This window comes from Sus scrofa, chromosome 13 (genome assembly GCF_054392235.1).
Source record: "Sus scrofa isolate SSC_HxYL_T2T_F1_AM1 chromosome 13, Sscrofa_HxYL_maternal_Yorkshire_Landrace_v2.0, whole genome shotgun sequence".
In the NCBI taxonomy this organism is placed as follows: domain Eukaryota; kingdom Metazoa; phylum Chordata; class Mammalia; order Artiodactyla; family Suidae; genus Sus; species Sus scrofa.
The window spans coordinates 59,505,303-59,531,708 of NC_139395.1; the positions used below are offsets into that span (position 1 = coordinate 59,505,303).

The window sequence follows — 26,406 nt, forward strand, 5'->3', positions numbered from 1 at the left end:
TATAGTGTGAAATAGAGAGTCAAGATACTTTTTCCCCCCATTTGGATATATAGTTGATCCAGCTTCCTTTATCTTTTCCAACACACTAGTCTTCCTTTGTTTAAATCAGGTGACCATATATATGTTGGTCTATTTCTGGATTCCTTTTTGTTCCATCTTTCTATTTGTGTATCCTTGTACCAATAACACCTTGTCTTAACCTCCGATAAGAGTTATGGGAGTTTAAGCCATAGGGTCTTGTACTTCAAGATCGCCAAGTGTAACCCAGACTTTTCATTGATTTTAGCATCAACTATCCAACTTCGGTGCAAAAAATCTGTTGTGATTTTGATTGGGATTGTCTTGAATATGTCAATCAGTTTGGGAAAATTGATAAATTTGGAAAATTGGTCTTCATATTCATGTACATGGTATATTATGGTTTCTTGTACAGCATTTTATAATTTTCAGTAGTAAATAATCTTACACATCTTAGGTTAGATTTATTCTTTAGTGTTTGATACATGTTGATGCTATTGAACATGGTACCTGGGCAGCTTTTAAACAATGCTGAGCATAGTCTTCCCTGTCCTGAGATGCTGATATAATTCATCTGGGATGGATGAGGCCCCAGTCTTAGTGTCCTAATACACATCCAAGTTTGAGAACCTATCCTCTAGGTCTAAACCTTTGCCTGCTTTCAGCAAATTAACCAACCCTTTGAGTCATCACTTCATTATCTGAAAACATGTAATAAGAGTATTTTCCTCTCAAGGTCAAGAGTGTTCTGTGTTTACAATTCAATGCTGAATGTGAAACCAAGAAGCATAGTATTTGACCTAGGTGTTTTATTTTTAAAAGATAAGTGACAAGATTAATTTTACTTACAAAATACAGGAAAAAGCACAGTAATCTAAAGTTGATTTGATCACATTCTCCTGGGGCCTATGAAGAGAGTAAAAATAGTCATCATCAAGGAAATGTGATTCTTCTCCTGACTCATAGGAGTGTCCTCCACTATTTCATTGAGAACTGTTCACTCTCTCTTTCACAATAGTTCTAACAGGCTTAGTGATCTGGATTCCCAGACTTCAGCACAAGAGAAGAGGCAAGAAGAATAGACCAGAAGGCAAAACCACCACACCAGGCCATCAGAGGAAGTTACAGAAATAGTAAAGATAGGTGAGCTCCAAAGGACAGAAGGGTGGAGCTATTTAGTGTAAGTTAAGGGAAAAATGAGTCAGGAACACTGGATTTTGTTATGCACAGTTCTGTAACATTATTATTTAAAGCCCAAATCAGCACAAAAAATGCTATAGGTTTTTAGGATGGTAGGGAAGCGGGTAACAAATTTTTAAAAATCTTCAAAAACAATGACTAAGGTGAGATTTTTGGCACCTCTGCTATCTGAAAATATACTTAAATGATGTTGCTTTTCTTTTTAAAATATCAGATAAATTGTATTTTCCTTTATCACCTCTCTAAGGGTAAAGAGGTAAGTCCTCTTGAACTTTTCTCATTTCATTCCACCTTATGAGCAAATAGTATTACTTACCACCTGCACAGATTTGCCAGGGAGGAGGTGAAGGAAGAGGCACCTGTGAAGTCTTTCCTTGATGAGTGAATGTCCCAGATTTAGCTCTTTGCTTTATGACCTTATTTGTCTTTTAGTTAGTTTAGAGCTAATAGTTTCAATCTCGCCTGACTCACACATTTGATTTCCCTATGTTGTCCTTGGAAGCAAATTTAGAAGCAGAATATTTCCATGGGAATCCAAATTATTTCTCCCTGGAGTTACACTGCTCCAGTGTCTGCTCCAAAACCTCTGTACCAAATCCTAAAATAGAATGATCGATACTGCTTTTTATCTGTGAAATTAGACCTAGGAGACCATTGTTCAGCACCAAAGAATCCAGAGAACATGTTTACTCACACTGAGACATGAACCCCAGATAAGTGTCCTCCAAACATTTGGGGAGAGCCCAGGGATCTGGATGACAGATGTTACCATCTGCCTGCAAGCAAGCCAAAACATCTATAGGAGCCAGACTTTTGAGCACTTCTCTACCTGAACTCAGCAAACATTCATTCAGTCAACAAACAATTCTTCAGGTGTCTGCTCTGTATCTGCTGCTATTACCTGGTCCACAAGAGCATGTTCTGACCTACAGGCTTAGACTCTGGGTCCCCAACAACTTGCCATATTGTTACTGAGTATCCCAGGGCAATTTAGTCAGCATTGGAGCTGCTCTATTTTCTGTGAGAAAGATGTCTAATGTATTAGGGGAGTGGAAATATGGTTCCTCAAAAGATATATTCAGCTGGTAATTTGAGGTGGCCAGTGGTATACTATCGAAGGCCGCCTGGGTTTGTGACAATAAGCAAGACTTTGGGGCTTGGTTTCTGGGTTCACGTCTCAACTCTCTACCACCTACAAGCTATGCAATTGTGGGCACATTGCTAACTTTCTTTGCTTCTCGGTTTCCTCATCTATAAAATGGGGATAACTTGAATACCTTCCTCATAGTTGGTTGCTAAAATTATTGAGTTAACATCTGTAAAGCACTTTTGCAAGCAGCTGGTTCTTAATAAGCTGTTCCATCTAGTGGCAAGGGTGTGAGAGTGGAAATGGAAGTGATATGCCCTGGGGGTGGAGAGAAGTTTGGGATCCATGACATTATTTACAACTTCTGATGTTTGGTGATAAAAAACAGACTCATTTTAGTCTAGCTTATTATTCTTTCAAAATTTCCCACAGACAATGCACCCCCTTATTGCCTGTACCTGGGGCAAAGTGCTCCTCACCTGACTCCCTCCCTGTTCACTGGATATGCTAGGTCCCATGTTTCCATTTAAGGAAATACCCCTCTCCATATTACTCAAAGTCTTTGACTTTTAAATTATAAGCAGGCATCAATACATATAAGGGATTTGCTTGAATTGCTACCACTAAACATTTTCTATGTGTCAGTTTCTTTTTTTTTTAAGGTTTTTTTTTCTATTATAGTTGATTTACATTGTTCTGTCAATTCAGTTTCTTTATAGGCTATATTTCACCTAGATGTCACATGAATTTTATGAGGCAGATTATTTATAATCCCCATGTTACAGATGAGGAAACTAAAGTGTCATGAAGTAGTATTTCTCCACCTTGGTACCACTGGCTTTTAGGGCTGGATAATCTTTTTCGGGGGTTGCATGCCCTGGTCATTGGAGAATATTTACCAGCATCTCTGGACTCTATACATTCGATGCCAGGTTGTGACAGGCTTTCCATTGTGAAAACTGAAAATGTCTCCCAATTTTCTACCAAAAGCCTCTAGCTTGTAGTGGAGTAATAAACCCTTCTCCCTCACCATCACCCTAGTAAGGAAATATTTCCATGGAAGATAATTTCTGGATCTTCTACCAGCTAGTAAGTTGCAGAATTAGGATTTAGATCCAGGCTGTGTTAACCATTATGTAGTAGTACTCTTCTGACCACTGTGCTCTGACATGGGAGTCACTGAGGCAAACACAGCACACTCGAGTCCTGGCTGGAACTGCACCCTGCTTACATAATGAAGAGAGAGCAAGAGCATCTCCAGGGAAGGCACTGGTCCCCCTATGGCTAGAGGTGTGGGGAATCTCTCCAAGCAGCCAACACAGGGCAACTTACCTCTACGCACCCCTCTCATACCACAGCAGAAGGAACCCTTCCCCCCGCTCCCGGTGCAGTTCAGATAACTGTAGTGGGTTGGCCAGGTGCCATATCATGTATACACTTTGAGCAGAGATAAGAGGGTGCTCCTTACACTAGGAAAGATATTCCTACGTAAGATTATGAGCCCAGCACAAGGTAAGAGGGCTCTTTATTTCTCAGTAAGGAAATGTCCCAGACTGAAGCCCATTCCTATGTGGCCTAGTGGGGATCCAAAGATGGCACTTAAGAGCCTGTCTTTCCCAACAATTACATTCTCATCCAGTGCAGTGTTTCTCAAAGTGAGGTCCAGAGGAGACTGGCGGCATCGACATTACTTGCTAACATGATAGAAGTGGAAGTTCTTGCCCCCCCACTCCTAAATGTGTGGAATTAAAAGTTTTGAGGGTCAGACCCAAACCTGAGTGATTCTGAAACATGCTGAGGTTTGAGAAGCACTGGTGTAATTCAGTGGTACTCAACCCAGGCTTCACACTAGAATTACATGAGGAGCTTTCAAAAAACACTATGCCCAGACCTCAATCAAGAAGAGCTCATTAGAATCCCTGGCTCTGAATACAGACAATCAAGATATATTATGTTTTTGTTTGTTTGGATCTTAAGCTCTTCATGGTAATTATATTGTGCAGCCCAGGTTGAGGGTCAATGGCCTAGTGGAAAAAGTGTTGACTATTCAGAGACTAGGGGTTCCAATTTCTGTGTGACTTATCTTACCCTATCTGGACAGCAATTACCTAATCTTTAAAATCAAGGTGCTAGATCAGGTACTTCTTGCATTTTCTGGCTCACATTCCTAAGTACTCAACTCCTTGTATCAATTCATTGGTATTTTAAATGATTTATTGCTTCCATCTATAGTGAGCCTGGATAAAACTCTTACATTTTGTGTGACCTGATTTTTTTCATCTATAAACCAGATAGAAGTACTGGTGTTGATAAAAGAGTACATGACTTGGAAAGAGAGAATTCTGACCAAGAAAGTGCAAGTAAGGTAAGCCTTCTTGCTCTGTGGTTGATATTCAGCAACCAAAAGAATTATGAGCAGGTGGCCTGGGACATTTATGTTTGCCTGAATTGCCTTGATGTGGGCACCACTACAGCTGGAGCTGTGCCACCCAGAAGGCTCAGAGATGATTCAAAAAAACACAAACCTCTTCTGTGGGCAATATGGCTAGATTTAGACTATTCTGGACTGACTGAGACACTGTGGGCAGAGCCAATAGCTAGAATTCTGGTAAGGGGAGCCGATAAGAGAGCCTTTAATAGAGATGCCATGCCTTGGTCTCTAAAAGGCTGACATTTTTTTCTAACCAACCTGGTTAAAGTTTCTTACTTTTGTCATTTGTCCCCTGCCCTCTGTTCTTCTTTCTCAGGATATCCATGGAGTAAAAAATTGTACCAAGTCAATACCAAAACAAAGAGCTATAAGAAAGCCATTTTATTGTAGTCTTTTTGAGAAGGAATAGAGAAAGAAAAAAAATAGAAAAACCTCACCAAAAAAAGTGGAGGAAAAAATGCCTTCTGGGGAATCACCTGACTTGTTCATCTCTTTCTTTAGACAGAAGAATAACCTGATATAATTTCCTTATACACTATTAAAGGAAATTGATCCCCGACAATGGAATAGTCAGTAGAAACTCTCTAGAATCAATGCCCAAACTTCTGAGTATGAAAATCTCCTGGGAAGCTTGCTAAAATAGGGAAGTCTCAGCCTTTGCCAGCAATTCAGTTTTAATAAGTGCTTGAAGGTTTCTAATGCCAGGGTAAGGACCACATCTCTAGAAATACTTTTCTGTGGAACTTTTATCATTGAAGTTATTATATTACATCATATTACATTTTATCATTTAAGTTATTAATTATATTACACTATTATTGTAAATGACCCACAATTTCCATCTATATGACACTGGATAAAATGCTTCTACTTTTGTGTCTTGGTTTTCTTGTCTGGGAACTGGACAGAAATATTCAGGTTGGTAAAAGAGCATATGACTTGGTGAGAGAGAATTGCAATTCTTTTGGCCTTTCTCCTTTATGAGACCATATGATATTTTATAAAAGAAACTAGAGCCTAGTTCTGGAAGACAGCTGGCACTTAAGACATGTTTGTTAAATGAATTGATGCATTCTAACAAGTATAAATAAATAAAAATGATGGGATGACAGAAACCTCAGAGAACTTTTTCCCCCTTGCCTTAAATAACTTATAAGATTTGCAAATTTTATTAGAATTTCTAGGCCACTTATTTTAGCATCCCACCCTCCTAGAATAATTTCCAAGTAGTAAACTCAGATCAATACTATCCTTTACCTTCGAAAAATCTATAGTTTTTACTGATTAGAGTGATAGAAAATTATTAATAGTTTTGACCTGATCATGTATTAACAGAAGTCAAAATCTCAGAGTTGGATTTCTAAGGCCAGAAAATTCTTCTCAGCCCACACATCACCGGGCAGCCAATTATACATTTTTTTTCCTTGCTTTGAAATGAGTGATTTAAAAAGCAACAGTGGTTGAAAATCTTCTCTCTCGTTGCTTTATCTCAACCTTTTAACTCTACCATGTAAAAGACTTAGTTCCATTTTTCTTTTTTATACTAGTAGAACTTAAAAGTTCATGTATGGAGTACTACTGAGTAATAAGGAATTACTATTGATACAACAACTTGGGTGCATCTTAAAACTAAAGTTTAAAATTCCAGTCTCAAAAGTTACTTATGTTCAGTTCATATACAGAGCATAAAAAATTAATAAACAGAAACCTCAGTTACACCAGAATTGGGTGGTCAGAAGAGGGAAATCTCCTGCATCACAGGAAAAAGAAAGGGTTCGTCTTTTTGCCTGGCAAGAGCTCAAACAAGGAGAGACTGCTCCAACTTAGCTAATGAGAAACCATTCCACTTTGAACTCTCAATTCCACCAGTGGATTCTGTGTTTGCTATAGCCCTCCCAGCTTCCTTTCACCCTCTTTAAAAGAATTTTCTCTTTGTTGGGTGGGGTAATTGGGTGGGGAACTTGCATGTGACTCCTCATGAATACAGACCTCGAATTGCAAATTTTCACTGATCCCAAATAAGCCCATTTTCGCTGGGGAAACAACTGGCAGTCTATTTGTTTTAGGTCAACAACAGCCTTCTTGAAATGACAAAATTATTAAGATGGAGAGCATGAAGAGGGAAAGGGAAGGAGGTGGCTATGACTATAAAAACGTAGCATGAAAGACCTTTATGATTAACAGTTCTATATCTTGACTGTGGTGGTAATTATATGAATATACTTAAGATATAATTGCACAGAAGTAACTACACACACACACACACCAAACTGATGAAATCACAATGAAATCTGTGGACAGTGCTAATATTAATTTCATGGTTGTGATATTATACTATAGTTACCTAAGATGTCACTATTAGGGGGAACTTGAGGGAAGAATATATGGGATCTCTGTATTATTTCATACAACTCTATGAATTCTCAAAAGTGCCTCAAAATGTTTTTTCCAAAGTACATTTGTATTTTGTATGTCTATGTAGACACACAAACATATTAAAACTATTTACATATCCATCTTAAGAAAGCAGATCATTATTCCTTTGATCACCCCACTGGCCCTTTTTCTGATGCCAATTTCCCTTTCTCACCTCCAAAAGGAAACACTATCCTGAATTTTTTGTTTATAATTATCTTGCTTTTCTTTATAATGTTAACACATGTATATAAAAGGCTATATCAGTACTGGCTGCAGTAACAAACACCTGGATATAACCCAAATACCCATCAAAAAGAAATTAACTAATGTTTTAGTCAATTAATACAAAGGAAAAATCAACATGATTGAAATAAACTAGTCAGATGAGTCAGCAAGAGTGAATCTTAAAAACATAATTTTGACAAGGAAACAAGTAGAAAAAAATACATCTAGTAAGAACCAATTTATACAAAGTATTAAACCTACTTGAAGCCAAACTGTATTGTTTAGGGTAAACCATATTACTATTTTACTTTGTAAACTAAACTATCAAAAACCCTAAGGCTTTGGGGGAATGTGGGAGAATTTCTTCAATTGTGTACAGGATCATCACAGCGGTACCATATAAATGACCTTTAGAATATTCTTTTGGTGACCCTGGTTCCCTTTTAGACTCTGCTTCAATTCTCTGATGAATGATTTGAAGTGAAAATGGTGTAATTTCCTCCATTTCTGGGAAGTCATTTGAAAGACGGTTCTGGCTGCCACTTGAAAATTTCTTTACTGGTTCCAGAATAATAAAAGATCATCTGAATTTCATCTTCTTGGAATACGTGAAGAGAAGCCCATTATTTTGCAGAATTGCTGAGAACCTTTGTAACCCATCATGTGGTTAATGTAAATGCTCAGATGCAAGTGAGCATGGGCTAGGGAGTACAGGTGCTAATACAGATTGGTGCAATTTTTAAAAACTCACCAGTTTGTTTTTCTTTAGTATCAGCCTTTTCCTCTGTGAACACACATTTATATAGCTATGGCTATTCGGATGATTCATGATTTAACAGCATACTAAGAGCCCCTATAACTTTCCAGGTACGGTTCTAAGGACTTCACCTATGTTGAGTTGCTTAATCCTCACAACAACACTGTGGGGGAAACTGAGGCACAAGGGATTAGAGAATCTCTTCAAGACCACATGGCTGGCCTGAGACATATCTAGGATGCCATCCCAGCAGTCCACATTCACAATAACCACAGGTAACCCTTGCTACAAAACTGAAAACATATATATTTGTGTGTTTAATGCACAGACATATATCAGAAGAGACAATGGAAAAGGTCAGTCAGTCTAAATGGTGGAAAACCTGAAATATATATATATGATACATGTGGAAGTTCCCAGGTCAGGGATCGAATCTGAGCCACAGCTGCCACCTATGCCACAGCTGTGGCTATGCTGGATTCTTACCTACTGTGCCATAGCTGAAACTCCATAAACCCAATTTTTAGCACACATGGCTTTGTCATTCTTTAGCTCAATAAACTCATTAAGTAGTATTTATGGAGATAAAACAGGAAGTGTTGCGAACTAGGACTGTTTTCTTTTATGTTAGCCTCTGGCATACGTTGGTCTTTAAATTTCACCACATAACCACACACACACACACACAATTGACCCTTAATAATCTCAGGGAAAAATCTCCAGTGAACATGTGTTAGAAGGAGCAATGGTGGTCGGGCATCTTTATTTTTAATATTCCCCCCACCTTCCCACAAGCTTACTTCCTATCTCCCACCCCCCTTTCTCCTCCTCTCCCAGTTAACACTTAAGCTCAGCCAGGCTTAAGAATGCTGCATTGCTTAACTGCTTTCTCAAAGAGAGATCCTTGAATTACCAGAACCCAAGTCATCTAAGGTACTTGTTAAAAAATACAGTCACAGGCCTCGTGACTCAGAATCTCTTACAGATGCACACATTTGAGCATCCCTCTTTTAAAATAAGCACCATCTTCAGATGTGAAGGTGTGGTGAGAAACAGTCCCCAGCTGTGAGCAGAGTGTACAGTAATTGTAACAAAGACATTTTCTTAATTCCAACTGAGGCTGATTATTTTCTATGTTTTTAGACTTGAGAATCTAATCTAATCTATTTTAGACTTGAGAATCTGAAATGCCTGCTATTTCCCTATACAAGGTTCTCTTAATTGATTTGTCTTTCTCACACTAACTGTCAGGTATTATATATTCTCTATTTATTCAGCCTCTGGTAGATATTTACTGAGCATCGTACTGTGGTGCCAGGGCTGTTTCAGGTGCTGGGCATAGAATCCAGTGAAACACAGGAAGGCTGCTTGCTTCTCTTGTGTGGGTCTGCTCTGTAGATGTGTGGGAAAAAGTACATAATAAATGCTGTGATATTAGGTTTTGGTAACTATATGATGAAAAGTATCTTAATAGAATGAGAGGGAAAGTTACTAGTACAAGAGGGGATAGTTGCTGTTCTGGAGTCAGCTCCTGCTTGCCTGCCAGAGCTGCTGGTTACATTTGCAGGAGCTTTTTGGGCTGGTTGTTAAATGCAGCCTTTATTAAAATTTAAATTAAAATTAAGTAAACTGAATTGAAAGTAAAAGCAGTAAGTAGTCAAAACTTCATTTCCTAATGACTGCATTGCACCTCTTGTACCCAAGGGTTATGAAAAGTGTTCTTTCTTCCTAACTGCACCTTCAGGGAGGCGTGTTGGCAGCCTGAATCAGGTCATGGTGGGAGTGTGTATGCCACAGAAATTGGCAGAGGCTACAAATCAGGGCTTGGTTTATGGTTTTGTTGATTGTCTAAACTTAAAGTTATGCAGAGAATATTGATAGTACTTATTAAGCTGAAAAGCATCTTGTATCATAGCTGTTTCAAAAACAATCTTTCAGTATTTGGAAACTCTTATCCAATTCCACATTTTCTATTGACCAGGACATCAGTATTTCCTAGCCCACTCCCAAACACAAACTCCCCCAAATTCAGAATGGGTTATTGAGAACCCAAACCAGAATATCTGCTTTGAGGCATCCCCACTATCAGCTTCATAGGCTGAATCTGACAGAGCACAGTGCTGACCTCAACATGGCTTGGGTTCTTTCCCATTCCTGCTCTCAGTCAAATCTTCAGCTTGGAGACTCCACCACTCTCTCAAGTGCCTCCTGGAGATGGCTTTGATTGAACAAGCCTGAAACCATCCCTCAAGAATGCTACGGCTTGACCTATGATATTGAGCCACCATGTGGCTTCCACTCATGTTCTATTATCAGGTTTTTTTTCCAGCTGCTCTCAGTCATATTTTTCAGTGAAGCTTTTTAAAAACCTCTGTGCCCAGAAAAAAAAAAATAAATAATGAAGACAAGTCTCTGTGCCCAGGAGTGCTAATTATAACACAGGAAATCAAGACATAGAAACTAAGGTCTCTATTTTCTGAGTTATTCAGGTTGGGTTTTTAGACAAGCTGTGTTCATGTACAAGTTCAAGATCATTCTAATGGCAGGATTTAGTGGGATCTATTTAGAATCTGGGTTCAGAAAATAGGGCCATTCTGAACTAAAACCATCAGGAATGGTTTAAATATGGATTTGAAGAAAATCAGAGCTTCGATCTGGATTTGCCTCCCTTTATAGGAGGTAATTATACAGGAAAGAGGTTCAAGGAAGAGAAACCAGAGGCAGTGGGTGGGAGAGGTCAAAAACACGATGTGTGCTGGAGGGGCTGTGGGATAAGGGAAACCAGGAGTAGTTCTTGTTCTTCTCTTTTTCTTTGCCTTCCCACCCTGTCCTTCTTTTCTTATCTTGCCTTTCTGCTTCCTCGAGGCAGCAAACATGGGAGATTATGGTTAGAATTCACTTACTTTTCATCTCACTTCAACTGCCATGAGCATCAAATTCAGAGATACATCCCAATTTGGGCCCTTCCATTTCTGGACTGTGTGACCTTATGGGTGTTTAGAGGTTTTTTGTTTTTCGTGCGGTTTTTTTTGTTTGTTTTTTGCTGTTGTTTTTTGCCTCTTTGGGGTTTTTTTTTAGTTTTATTTTTTATTTTTTTTTAATTTCCCCATACGTTATTTTTTTTTCTACCGTATAGCATGGTGACCCAGTTACTCATACATGTATACATTCTTTTTTCTCAAAGACATGGAAACAACCCCAATGTCCATCAACAGATGAATGGATTAAGAAGATGTGGTATATATACACAATGGAATACTACTCAGCCATTAAGAAGAACAAAATAATCCCATTTGCAGCAATATGGATGGAACTAGAGACTCATACTGAGTGAAGTAAGTCAGAAAGAGAAAGACAAATACCATGTGATATCACTTATATCTCGAATCTAATTTATGGCAGGCACAATGAACCTTTCCACAGAAAAGAAAACCATGGACTTGGAGAATAGACTTGTGGTTGCCAAGGGGGAGGGTGAATGGAGTGGGATGGATTGGGAGCTTGGGGTTAATAGATGTTTTGTGCCTCTTTGAATCTCAGATAACTCATCTATAAATGGGGATTAAGAAGACTCCTTGCAGAGTTGGAAGGATTCATGTTACGACTGTCTATCACATTATGTCTGTCAAGGCTAACAGACAGTGGCCACAAATGTCAACTTTTCTACAATAGCCTTTCCTATGAGATATATTTATCTATGAATTTATTGCTGGAGGTTACTTTGCTCCTGCAACCTTTCTGTTTAGCTATGCTGTTCCCAAGTCTTACTCATCTTGGTTTCTTTGGTGTAGAATCTGCTACATAATTGATAGAGGGCCAGTTGACATTTGATGTATAAATGAATGAATGCATGGATGGAGAAAGGACCAGCCTGAGCTCTTGTTTCTCTAAAAAAGATCTAAGGTAAGACTGTGTATCACTTTGCTTCCTTTTGGTTCCAGTTAACACTTTGTATTTTTTTTTCCACTGTAAGATCACAGCAGGCCTTGATCACTATTCCTGATCTAACATTGCAAGCGTGGCTTCCAGGACACTGGCTAGGAGAAAACAGCAGAATTTGGCTTTGAGTTCCAGGAACAAAGGAGTTGCAAACATTGTTCTAACAGTATTTTATGACATTATTTTACCATTGTATGCTGTTTCCTACATCCTTGCTGCTACATATTGCTTGAAAGTGTCTAAAAAAGGTACTGTAAAGGGAAAAATGAAAAGATGTGTCTCCTATAAAGACTTAGAACAGGGGGTGGGGGTGGGGGTGGGAAAGGGAGAAGATATGGAATAAGGCAACTTGGGCAAGAGACAATAAGAATAAAAAAGAAAAAGAAAGAACATTATAGTAGTGGGGATAAAGGAGAAACATGTGGAAAATGTTCCTTTGTCAACTCTTAGAATGTCAGGTCCCTAAGGGAGGTTCTGAATTCTTTTTGTTTGAATGTTAGGAAGAGACTTAATTTCATTCTCATCAAGAAGGCCAGATGACAGAATTCTCAGGGTTGTAAGGAACCACATGCTCAAATGGTGCAACCACAAACAGTGATTGAGTCTTCTCCTCTGAATCACTGCCTAATAGGAATGTAAGCTGAACTTGATTGCCACCAAAGGTATGAAACTCACTACATACAGTAGAGGCTCATTTCCTACTTGCTCAACCCTGTGCTTATCTGAAATCTATTTCTCTGGAGTTTCTGCACACTCATCTCATATGCAAGCTCCAATTCCTCCTACTGGATGACCTTTGGAAAGTTATATGATCTGAGTTTACTTTCTTCAACTATAAGACTAGTATAATACTATTTAGTTCATCCAGATGTGCTAAACATTAATGAAAAACAATGCATTTACAACAAGTGTCCTAAAGGCCTTCCATGGTTTATTAATTGTGTTTTCCAGGTTTCTCCCCAATCTGAAAGCCTTTTGGTCCTATCATCCTTTAAAATCCTTCCCAGTTCTCAGATTCCATCAAAATTATTTGTGATCTTTCCCCCCATACCTAATCTTTGCATCACCCACACAAAGAACTTATGGAGTTTTAAGAATGTGAAAGGATGCAGTTGACCTGATCTGTGAATTCAGATTCCCAGCTATTAAGTTAAAGGTCTGAGAACTGCTTTGTCCCCTGTGATAGGGATCCCAAAATTCACAGAAACCCCAAGATCCTTTAGATAAGCTACCAATGATTCCAGGGAAATATATAGAGTGGAATCTCTTTGCTAAAAAGCAGAAGTGCTTTAAATTACAAACCAGTCTGGAGTATCCTGCCTCTTTCTTCAGTCTCTCACTGCCCTTCAATGAGTTTGTGAACCAGGAAGGTCTATCAGACTCACATAAACAAATTAACACCAAGAAAGAATGTACAGTCAGCCCTCCTTATCAGCAGGTTCTGCATCCATGGAGTACATCAGCCACAGCTGTAAAATAGCTATTTCCCAATTCAAGAAATTTCAAAAAGCAAAACTTGAAGTTGCCATATCTCAGCAATTTGTATATAGTATTCACACTCAAATAGGTATTGAAAATAATATAGAGACCATTTAAATTACAGGAAAGGATTTCATAGATTATATACAAATACTAGACTACTTTATATAAGGGACTTGGGACTCCACGGATTCTGGTATTTTTGGGGTCCTGGAACCCATCTCTCCATGGATACCAAGGGATGACTGCATCTACACAGTGGATAAATATGCTTATTTCCTCACATACCCTATGATTATTAAATAGAAAGAACTTAGAACGATGCTCAGCTCAATTAATGTTAAGATTGTGCTCACTGTCATGAAAACATTCTTTCCTGATGTTTTCATCATTTTCAATTTTTTCCCAGTGGTTATCTACAATGTAATTAAAAATGGACTATGTGCTTTTTCCTCTAATATCACACACCTCAAATCTCTGCCTTCAAAATCTCAAATCTTCCCCATGTTTTTCATTCTGATTCTAACGTCTTTCTCTTTCCTTATCACCTGTCAGTATCCTCCCCAGCCTTCAACGTCCGTATCATATAAGGAGACCTAACTGTTTTTGTCTTTTTTTAACCCTCAACTGCATAATCTATCTGTTCATCCTCTGACTCCCTAATAGCATTCAGAACATCTCTTTCTGAATTACAGTCACTTGCATTCTTGGTTTAGGATGGAACAGCAGTTGACCCTGGAACAATTCTGGGGTTGGGGTGATGACCTCCTCACAGTCAAAACTCCATGTCTAACTTTGCCGTCAGCCCTCTGTGTGGCAGCTGAGCACCTTGTATTCAACAACTGAAGATCATGTAGTACCACAGTAAGTATGCATTGAAAAAGATTCCACATATAAGTGGGCCTGTGCAGTCCAAACCCATGTCATTTAAAGGTCAACTGTATTAGAACACAGCTTATTTAACTAGGAGGAATGTGCCTCTTTCATAGCTGCACCCCCAGTAGTGCCCAGCACTCCAGGGACATAGTAGGTATCAAATAAACTACTGTGAAATTAAAGAGGCTAGATGCTAATGAGGTACAATCATCTAAAGTACCTTTATATACAACTGGTTGTTTATTAAAAAGAAACTAGTTAAGTAGGCATATCATCATGAAAGGTGGTTTACCACCCCTTTAGCAGTGTATGTCGTCTTTAGGGACTTTCTGCAAAGCATAGCCTCCCTTAATAATCATATTTGAGGTTGCCTTTATGGAAATTTATATCCTAGAAGATAGATTTATGCTTCTCTGGCTTCCCCAGGCTCACAAACCATACCACCCCCTCCTCTTTGTTGGTTTTGGGACATTTGCATCAAATAATCCCAGACAGTGGTGGTTTACCACAAAGAAGTCAATGAAAGCCGCTTTTGATAACAATAAGAATTCCTTGCTTGGTCATGTAAATGTTGAATTTATAAAGTGGTTTCACAGATGTTACTGCACACTTTCAAATGCCATCTGAAAAGACTGAAAACTGTGGTTAAAAAAAAAAAAGATCAACAAAGTTTTCCGTTTCTGTTGATATATTGGATAACACCGAGTTAGGTGTTTTTAGGAGCTTCTCGGCTAATATGGTCCATCCAACAGGAGCTACAAATCCCAGAACCCAGTGGCATCCCAAGTTGCACTAGAGTTCTATCCATTTAAGCACTTGCCCTGAACCCCAAGTGTGTACTCATCCTTCGGCTGAGATGAATGATCAAGTGCAGCTAAAGAGTTATCAGGCAACGTAAATACCTAATGACTGATACTCATTCCTGAAAGCCAGAGGTGGGGATCATATCTATTCCAGCCCTAAAATATGCTTTTTCAGGTCAATCTCCCAGGTCAAAATTGTTTTTGTAGTAGTAGCTGACACATGGTCCTTTTCTGAAAAGCCCAAAAGGGACCTCAGGGATTTATGGCTAGAAGTTCAGACTGGAAAGCCCCCTCAGTTCTTTTCAGTTCTATTGTCTGATGATTTGCCATTTTCCACTAGGTCCCACTATGATCTGCCGTGGCTTGAGAGATTGCCATTGAATCAATACTCACATCATAGTGTTTCAGGCTGCAGTTTCTACAGTATGGGAGGAAGGAGGCTCAGGATGGTTATTAAGCCCCCAGGAAGGGAGGAAGATATGGAGAAGAGAGGTATAATTTGTGGAACCAGGAGCCTTCTGGCCTCCAGAGTGGTGGACAAAACCCTTGCTACCTTCGTATTAAGATGTGCTTTCTATGGATTATGTAATTCTGAGGGGATAAATAAAAGGCCCACCATAATATACCTTTTATTTCTCTGTCAAATTGACCCACTTCAAAAAAAATGTTACAAAAGGAGCCTTTAAGTATATTAGCGATGTTTTATTTCTTATGTTGCGGAATGAGTACCATAGTTTTCTTTGGATTCTATTTTCTATCTTGTGCTACATCTTAAATGTCACAAAATGTATTTTAAAAGGGCAGAGAAAAAAAATCCAATTTATGCCATTCTATAGATGGCTAATAGATGGTTGATTAGTGATGTTACAATATTTTTCCCTTACACATAAATACCACTTCTGGTGATATGGACCCAGCATGGGGGAGGTAGGAGAAATAAAGAAATAAATAATTCATGTGAAAATAAGGTTTCCATCTAGTAATGGAGGCACAGTGACAAGATGCAAAGAAAGGCTTATCTTTCAGCCTTGTGCTAGGGTCCCCATTGCTGGAGCACACTGTCTGAAGAACAGTGTAAAATGTCAATGTAAACAATTACATATATACATATATCGATCATTGTTGTTCAGAATCATATACTGTATTTCTTATACTAAAAGCCTCCATACATTGGGGGAGTCTGGTCTTTCCCTGGCTGTAAAGGAGCCCTGCTAGTGACTTTTCCAGTGCAGAGGAAAAGTGAAAAAATGTTCTAGTTTCACACCAAATGGGCCATGGAAATCAGTTCTTAGAGCTTTCCTGTCTCTTCTAAGGACTCAAAGGCAATGAAATCTGTGACTCTGTTGAGTGGAGACTCCTTCAGGACTTTACGCATAATTTATATATTTTAATGATGGCTAAAGTTGATTAAACCTTCCTTCTGTTCCTAAGCTCCTTACCTATATTATCTCATTTAATTTTTCCAGCAGCCCTATGTGATAGAGACTATGATCAAACCCACTGTACTGAAGAGGACATCGAGGCTAAGAAAGGTTAAGTAACTTGTCAAAAGTTCTCCTATTACTAGTTTTCTGAGCTAGTATTTAACCTGAAGACTAATTTCAAAGCCTACATGCTGCAACAATTTGGCATCCCATCCTCATTATGAGCCATCAGAAGGCTCTGACTGACTTCTTGACTCTGGTACAGGGATGGAGGGCTCCAGACTGGCCTGAGCACAATCAGGGGTCTCTACTAACCCCTGTTATTTCAGCTTTAGCTGTGTTCCTAAGACTTATCCACATTAATCTAGAAGCTAAGTGTCATTTACTAATATGATTCCTCAACTGTATGCCTGAAATCCAGCCATTTTGTAAGTACCTGGCTAGATGTAAGAGAATGGAATAGAAGTTCTCACTGTTGTGTGATTTGATAAACCATTTTATAACATTTCTTAAGACTTTTCAGCTATATTTTGATTTTAGCAATAAGCATAAGGAGAGAGGAAGGGAAAGCATTTCAGTCATCCAATATTAAAAGGATGCATCACTTTGGGATATGTAATTCTTACCCAAGTGTCACTTTGTAAAACTCAAATGTCCTTGGGTAGGAGGAATAACAGGAGTAATTGATATCAAGGTAAGTCTAACAGAATAGTTTCATATCTGGGCTGTGGAATCATACAACTCTGGGTACAGACGCAGCTTTCTCCTAATTGATGGTTAGTGTAGAAAGAAGATGGATAAAACAATTCAAACCATCTGGTAACTAATAAGGCAAAGCAGTTGCCCTATTAGTAATTAGATGGGTACTGTCCAGACCCATCATCATTTTCTAAAATGCAAGCAATAAAAAAAATTTAATAACTTTAAATTGAGATCAGTTCCATCTTAGGCAGGGTAGGCTCCAAGCTGAAAATGATTTCATGGTGATCCAGGTTCTCTTTCTACTTCTCTTGGCTTCTTTTGTGCCCTGTTGGCCCTTCTAAGATGCACTTTCCTAATGGAGTGACAAGATGTCTAAGTCCAGCCTTACATTCAGTTTCAAGTTTGCAACTGGAATGCCTTCTTTTTTTTTTTTTTTTTCCAGAGCAAAAACTAACTGGAGTTAAGTTTTGATTAAAGATATTGGCTTGGCCTAAGTTATATCCCCATTTCTCCAGCAATCACTCAGGTTAAGAAGATAGGGGGCCTCAGGAGCTAGGTCTGTGCCTAGCTTTCCCACAAATCATGTCATGTCAGCAGAGGGGAGGTGGTTTTCTAGAGACAGTTGGAGTATTTCACTAAAAATGTGGGTTGATGAATTGTAGGCAGAAAAACAAAATTCTACACATACACTTTTTCTTTAGAAAGATCTGTGCACTACTGGATACAAATAGGGTTCATTCCCTCACTGGGGAAGAATATACATTCTTCCAAAAGGGAGGTCTGACACCACCTGATGGATGGATCTGCTGCTTTCCAGGCTGTTCTGAGCTCTGCTGTAGCTGCTGATTTGAAATGACCCTTCTTGCATAACAATTACACCTGGCACCCTTGCTTGAGAGCATGAGGGGGAATTTCTTCATCCTTTCTTAAAGATACAATTGTTTCTGACAACCAGTGTCATCTGCAGTGACAGATGTCACTTCTGACTCTCATTCACAGCAGACAGCTGAGCTCAAGGAGACTGCTAGCCTTTGATGATGGTATTAATTCTTACCTAGAAAAGCCATAATACTGAAATGTTTAGGTTTGAGGGATTTTCTTAGTAAAATATATACTAGGGCAAGGGCTTCTGAAGCAATTGCACACAACCCATGTACTTCCCCTAACACCAGCCATCACTTGATATTCAATTTATTTGTTCAAATACACTATCATGTTAATAGATGCAAACTACTGCATTTGGAGTGGATAAGCAATGAGATTCTGCTGTATAGCCCAGGGAACTCTATCCAGTCACTTGCGATAGAACATGATGGAGGATACTGTGAAAAAAAGTATATATATATGCATATATATGTGCACACATATATATATATATAAAAGTATATATATATGCATATATATGTGCACACACACATATATATATAAAAGTATATATATGCATATATATGTGCACACATATATATATATAAAAGTATATATATATGCATATATATGTGCATACATATATATGTATGACTGGGTCACTTCGCTGTGTAGTAGAAATTAACAGAACACTGTAAGTCAACTAAAATGGAAAAAATAACAGTCATAAAATGAAAAATTTATATACTACAATGCAAACTCCAAGAGGGGCAGACTTTGGGTCTTGTTGTTTGCTTTGTCTTTTGTGGCTCTTTGCAACTAGCACAATCTGGGCAGGTAGTAGAAGTTTAAAAATAAAATATGTTGAATACTTCAATTAATAACTGAATATAGGAATTTTAAAAGACGTTTGGCACTCATGTGGGTATATATTTTGTATGTGTGTGTATGGATATAGATATAGAAAGAGGTAGGTATTAAAATGTGACTGTGGTCTTTCATTTTCATCCATTCTTCATATGGGAAATTGAGGTATATTTATTAGGGAATTTGTATAAAACCCAAGAGGAAATTAATGCCATGGCTGTAACACAGATTATTTTAACACTATTGAAGTCTCTTATGGAAATTACTCAGCTGGCTCAAATATCTTCCATTTTTACAGTGTTTTCCAATCCATTTATACCTTAGGCCATTCAACATATACTCACTACAGAATTACTGTTTGAGACATGTTTACATTCTTATTTTGAGGCCAAACTTCACAACTAGCAGTTATTACTCCTCAAAGGACAAAAAGAGACTCAGCAGGTAATGTGACTTGTCCATAAGCAAAAAGAGACAATGGCAGCTAAGAATCACAATGAATTTTTCTAACCCTAGGTCCCATGCTTGTCTCCACTGGGAAATGGTACTTTGTAATCTACTCACTATGGGGTCTTACTGCCCCCTTTGCATCTCAGAAACGCTCCTCTGCCTAGTGAACATGTTGTCTGACATGCCCGTTTACTGAGCTTTGATGATGCATGGTTATAGAACAAGAGCAGTCAGGCACATTATTTTCCACAATTATGACTGATGCTGGAACTCAGTCTAGACTTGCTGTTGATTCCTCATCCATTCTTTTCAGACTCAAGTTAATGAAATGGAATATAAAACTAAAGGTCACAATAAGCACAATTCTCTTTGGGTCTTGAGATCTCTGAGTCACACTTTTTCAATGGTAGATCTGCAGGCAGAATCACAAGTCTTGATTTTGATCAGCTCATCAAAAATAAGGATAGGCAAATAATTTTTCAGTACAAGAAGGATCAGATTTCTCTGTCTATATACTCACTGGAGCTTTTTTTTTTTTCTATGCTAATGTGACAACCCTTGGGTGTCTGACTTAAGATTATAAAGAAAAATATTATTTTTGGACTCTGTGCTCCCTTTAATTTCCAAATTTTCTTAAATGTGTATGTTTTGAAGTTTTAAATCATGAATGATAGAAATAATATTGATAGTGACATGGATAAATAACTATCATTTCTTGAATCTATCTAGTATCTCCCTTCCAATGAGGTCAAGAAATTACCATGACCTATTTTATTGTTCATATATTTTGCTTATGTCCTGTGTGAACAAATTAGAGTATAGGAAGTCTGATAAAATTTCAAAAGAAGGTATTTTAGAGCCAGAGGCATGTCCCTAGATTTCTATCACTTCCATTCCACCAGACTGCTGGTTTTGGTTACACATTTTTGAATACAAGAAGCAGAGTCTTAATGAAGACAATTCAAATAAGCTAGGTGGTGAATTACCATAGGGATATTTTTGAAAGATAATAAATGAGACAGCAAAGATTACATGTAACCTCTAAGGCTTAAATACTTTGCTTTTTTTTTTTTCTATTTTTCATGAGACAGGGGTCTTTTTATTTATCACTGTATCCACAGTGCGCAGAGAACAATCAATGTTAAAGTCTCAACACATACTTAAATAATAAAAACAGTAATATGAATAAAAAAAGGTCCTATTGATTACTTACTAAGTGCCAGTTACTATGCTAAGACCCTTACATGGATTATTTATCTTTTACAACAATCCAATGAAGCTGGCTAGTACTATGTTATCCTGCTTTATAGATGAGAAAATGGCAACATAGTGAATTTTAAGTCACTAACTCAAGATTACAAAGTTAGTAGGCACAGGAACTGAGCTGAGAATATAGGCCTACAGGGAGCCAGGGCCCCTATTATGACTAGTAGAATCCAAACACAAGAACTGCTAGAAACAATCTAGGCCTGGTGAAAAACAGAATTTGAATACCAAGTATTATTTCAGAACTTATTTCTCTCTCTCTCATGGACCACATGGTCTTCTGGTATTTTTGCTAATTTTACGCTTCTTTTAGAAACAGAAAGACCTAACTTGCTTCTTCTTTCCCTCATCTGAATTTGCTTCCTGTGTTTCATGACTTCTGCTTCCTTACAGATTCTGCAGCTTCATAGCTTGGAGTTACCATGATTCTTGCCTCAGGGGACTAAATTCTACCTCAGAGGACTAAATCTACCTTATACTTCCATCTTAAAAAAAGAAAAAAAAAAACTAGTTAATACTTTCTGCTATTGCCAATAATCTTGGTTCTGGCTGCTGTTAAAAAATCTCCATAGACAAACAGTTTACAGACAATAGACTTTTCTATCTCATGGTCCAGGAGGCTGAAGGCAGAGTGCCAGCATGATTAGGCTCTGGTGTGAACCTCCTTAGGAGGGATGACTGACTTCTTGCTGTAGCCTCAGGTGGTGGGAAGAGGTAGTCAAGCAAGTTGCCTTGTGATGCTTATAAGGGCACTAATCCCATTCAAGAGGGGTGTGTCCTCATAACCTTATCTAGTCCTAATTGTCTCCCAAAGAACCCACCTTCTAATACCATCACATGGGGAGGGGGAGGGTTAAATTTTATATTATTTTGAGGGGTCATAGATATTCAGTCCCTAACATCAACCATCTCATTTCTTTAAGAGTTTTCTAATTAAAACTTGTGAGAGCAAGAATCCAGTTAGCCCAACCCACTGGCTGCCTTTACATCCAGCTCCTAACCCAGGGCCACTGGCTGGGGTTTGGGCAGAGGACGCACCATCCTTGGAGTAGAACTGATTCAATGCTTCTCTAGAGTTAGAGGGCTGTCTAGACGTTTCTATGTCTCTAAGACATTGTCCTTCTGGGAGCTTCATCAGTTTGAACTCTTTTTAACCAAACGTGATTTTTAAAAAAATATACCAATGACAAAACAGTTGAAAAATAAAACCAAGTATTTATACTTGCTTCAGAGTATAGCAGTGTTAGCAAGTACCAACATCTTTCTTTTGCTCTTGCCTAGCTTGCCTCTCTGTCACTGCCACTCATTCTCACATAAAATCCTTCAACCTATAGCCTCATACAGTGGAGGCTCAAAGCCTACGTTTTTACATGTCTAAGTTTAGCAAAAAGATAAACTATGCCTCAACCTTTCAACAAGACACAAGCCCTAGCCAAATGAACCCAGACTGTGTCTTAATAGCTCATACTGGGTTATGTGCTCAGTCCTGATGCCAACTCAGTGGTTAGGAAGAGCATGGAAATGATGAAATACTCAAATAGGTCAGTTTGAGTAACTTGCTAGCAATGAGTTAAAGCCAGTACCATGTGAATATGGTGACTCAAAGTGGATCAGGGGGATTATTCAGAAGGAAATGGGGAGCTGCCTTCAAGAAAAGACTGAGCAGTGTTGGGCCTGCAGATTTTCCAAGTACAGCTTAAGATGATATACTGAGTTTTGAAGCTGGAAGGGAAGTGGTAACAGTCCATGCTTTGCATTCTAGGTCACTAGTAGCCTCATCATGACTGAACTCAGGAGAAAGCAAGAAAATGCAGCTTTTCCCATACAATCTTGGCTCTAAGGGCTGTAGCAAGACTTCTAGTTAAGAGTTTAGTAGAATGACAGCTCCTCAGCAGAAATTAATCCATGAGCTTACTTCACAACCCCCCACTGCTACAAAAAGTCCCAGTTTCCTCCCCTCCCAAAGAAGGTTGGATGGGTGTGGCTACCTGCTACAGGAAGAAACAGTCCTTTAAAGGAAGAATTTTAAACCTCATAGGAAGTAAAGATGGAAGAACTGAAGGTTGAGGTATGAAAAAAGGCAGACCATCTGTAAAAAAAAAAAATTTTTTTTTAATTTTGGTTTCATCCTTGATTGGTTGTGTGACCTCATGTAAAATACTTAATTTGGGGCATCAATTTCTTCATCTAAAAGATGATGGAATTGGATAGTTGCTCTACTTATGTTTGGGTTTCATCTGTCCTTCCTAATAGCTTCTTACAATGGAAACTTATTCAATTGCTTTTAGAGCTCTCTCGTTTACTAATACAGGCACTGGAAAACTATATATTCCATGCTAAGCACTACTTTTGCTGAGTCCCATTAATTTTGATTTATTGCATTTTCATTTTACCTCATTTCAAAATATATTTTAATTCCCCCTGTGGTTTGCATTTTGATCCGTGATTATAAAACTGTTCTTTAATTTCCAGATATTTAAGTATTTTCTAGACATCTCATTGTTAATAGCTTCTAACAATATGGTTGTGGTAAGAGAATTTCAATCTTATGATTGGGTCATAAAATAAGTCTCTATATATTTTACATGAATGTGCCTTGTGCATTTGAAAATCGTATTTACTCTGAAACTGTTGGTATATTGTTTAATAAGTATTTATTAGATAAAGTTGGTAGACAGAATTGTTCAGATTTTCTCTACGCTTGCTGGGCTCTTATTTATTTGGTAAGTGTTCTATTAATTGGTGAAACAGAATTGTCTATTTTTTCTTTAGTTCTGTAAGATTTTACTTTGAATACTTTAAACCTTGAAATTGGATGCATATACACATTTAGGACACTTATGACTTTTTGATGAGTTGACCCCTTTAAATTAGGTCATTTGCCCTCTGATGTCTGGTAATACTTTCTCTTGAAATCTACCTTGTCTGACATTAATGTAGTCCTTACATCTTATGCTAAATGTTTGCTAGACTTTTTCCATTCTTATATTTTCAACCTGTGTCATCATATTTAAAGTGATGCTTCTTCTAACATCATTTCAAAAATCCTCTCTGGCAATCCTTTTAATTTTTAATTGAAAAACATGATCTATTTACATTTTGTGTAATTTTGATATAGTTGGGTTTAAGTCTATCCTCTTGGTTTGTTTTTTCTATTTTACCCATCTGTTTGTTTCTTATTCCTGTCTTTGGGTGAATAGAAATGGTTTTACAATTTTATTTCTTTAAAAAAATTTTTTAGTTTTGTATCTTTATGTATTTTTTCAGTGATAGCTCTAGAAGTCAAGATGCTCATTTTCTTTTTATTGTTATTTCCCTAAAACCATTTTTTTCCCCACTGTACAGCATGTGGACCCAGTTACATAGACATGTATACATACTTTTTTCTCCCATTGTCATGCTCCATTATAAGTATCTAGACATAGTTCTCAGTGCTACACAACAAGATCTCATTACTAATCCATTCCAAAAGCAATAGTTTGCATCTGTTAACCCCATGCTCCCAATCCATCCCACTCCCTCCCCCTCGGCAACCACAAGTCTATTCTCCAAGTCCATGAGTTTCGTTTCTGTGGAAAGATTTCTTTGTGCTGTATATGCAGATATGAGTGATATCATATGGTATTTGTCTTTCTCTCTCTGACTTACTTCACTCAGGATAAGAGTCTCTAGTTCCATCCATGTTGCTGCAAATGGCATTATTTTGTTCTCTTTTATGGCTGAGTAGTATCCAATTGTGTGTATATATCACATCTTCCTCATCCAATAGTCTGGCGATGGACATTTGTGTTGTTTCCATGTCTTGGCTATTGTGAATAGAGCTGCAATGAACATGCAGGTGAATATGTCTTTTTTAAGGAATGTTTTGTCTGGATATATGCCCAAGAGTGGGATTGCTGGATCATATGATAGTTTTATGTATAGATCTCTAAGGTACCTCCATACTGTTCTCCATAGTGGTTGTACCAGCTTACATTCCCACCAACAGTACAGGAGGGTTCCTTTTCTCCACACTCCCTCCAGCACTTATTTGTGGACTTATTAATGATGGCCATTCTAACTGGTGTGAGGTGGTATCTCATGGTAGTTTTGACTTGCATTTCTCTAATTATCAGGGATGTTGAGCATTTTTTCATGTGCTTATTGGCCATCTGTACATCTGCTTTGGAAAAATCTCTAAAATATACAAACAGCTTACACAACTCAACAGCCAAAAAGACAAAAACCCAATGGAAAAGTGGGCAAAAGACCTGAAATAGACATTTTTCCAAAGATGCTCATTTTTAACTTAGTACTATCAACCTTCAAATTCTATGGATCTACGTCATGGTATAGTGTGTTACAACAGTACAATTCCATTTCTACCTCTCATCTTTTGTATTCTTGTTTTCATATCTTGCTTTTGCACATTTTCTAAGCCCCACAGAATACTGTTATTCTTTCTTCTTTTAAAGAGTCAATTAAAAAATGTATTGCTACAGATATACAAGTAATAAAAAGGTCTTTACATTTACCTACATATTTAGTCTTTCTGATGTGCTCCACTCCTTCCCTATGATTCAGGCTTCCTTCTGATATCATTTCTTTTTAGCTGGAAGAATTTCTTTTAGACTTCTTATCATATAGGCACACTGAAAATGAATTCTCAACTTTTACATGTATTAAAATGTCTTTATTTTGCCTCAATTTTTCAAGAGTATTTTTTTTTCCAGTCTTTCTGCCTTTTCTAGGGCCGCTCCCTCAGCATATGGAGGTTCCCAGGCTAGGGGTCTAATCAGAGCTATAGATGCCAGCCTACAGCAGGGACACAGCAACTCAGGATCCGAGCTGAGTCTGTGACCTACATCATAGCTCACAGCAACACTGGATCCTTAACCCACTGAGCAAGGCCAGGGACTGAACCCACAACCTCATGTTCCCTAGTCAGATTCGTTAACCACTGTGCCACGACGGGAGCTCCCTGAAGAGTACTTTCATCAAACATAGTAGTCTATCTTGACTGTTTCATCTTTCAGTACTTCAAAGACAGTATTTTATTGTCTTCTGTCTCTCTTCTTTCTGAGAGGAAGTCACCTATCATTTGTATTATTCTTCATCAATATGTATTATTTATCTCCCTTTGGCTTCTTTAAAAAACTTATTTTCCTTTGTACTGCTACACCTGCAGCATATGGAAGTTCCCAGACAAAAGGTTGAGCCAGAACTGCCACTGACCCCTAAGCCACAGCCACAGCAATACCAAATCAGAACCTGATCTGGGACTTATGCTGCAGCTTGCAGCAGTGTTAGATGCTTAATCCACTGAGCGAGGACAGGGATGGAACATGCCTCCTTATGAAGACTACTATGTCCGTAGTCTGCAGCTTCAAGAAGACTATGGACTCATAACCCACTGAGCCACAGTAAGACCTCGTTAAGTATTTTTTGGTCTTTTTTAGCAGTTTGACCTCTCTGTCTAGTTAAGGTTTTTTTTGGTCTTTTTTAGCAGTTTGACCTCTCTGTCTAATAATGGCTTCCTTTTGATTTATCCTGCTAAATAGATGCGTGAGTTGATAGTCATCAATATTCAAATATTTTTCTGTACTGTTCTCTTCCTCCTT

The 26,406-nt window shown here is 38.1% G+C and overlaps 1 long non-coding RNA gene across 3 annotated transcripts in view; it reads right to left on the reverse strand.

Moving 5' to 3' along the window:
- LOC106505628 (uncharacterized) overlaps window positions 1-26,406 on the reverse strand; it is a 179,422-nt gene that overhangs the window by 19,835 nt on the left and 133,181 nt on the right. The window contains exon 5 of one of the 3 annotated variants that reach the window (XR_014823446.1): window positions 868-924. The exons of the other annotated variants lie outside the window; for them this stretch is intronic. This is a non-coding gene — a long non-coding RNA (uncharacterized LOC106505628). The remainder of the gene's footprint in view (window positions 1-867; window positions 925-26,406) is intronic. 3 annotated transcript variants of the gene reach the window in all.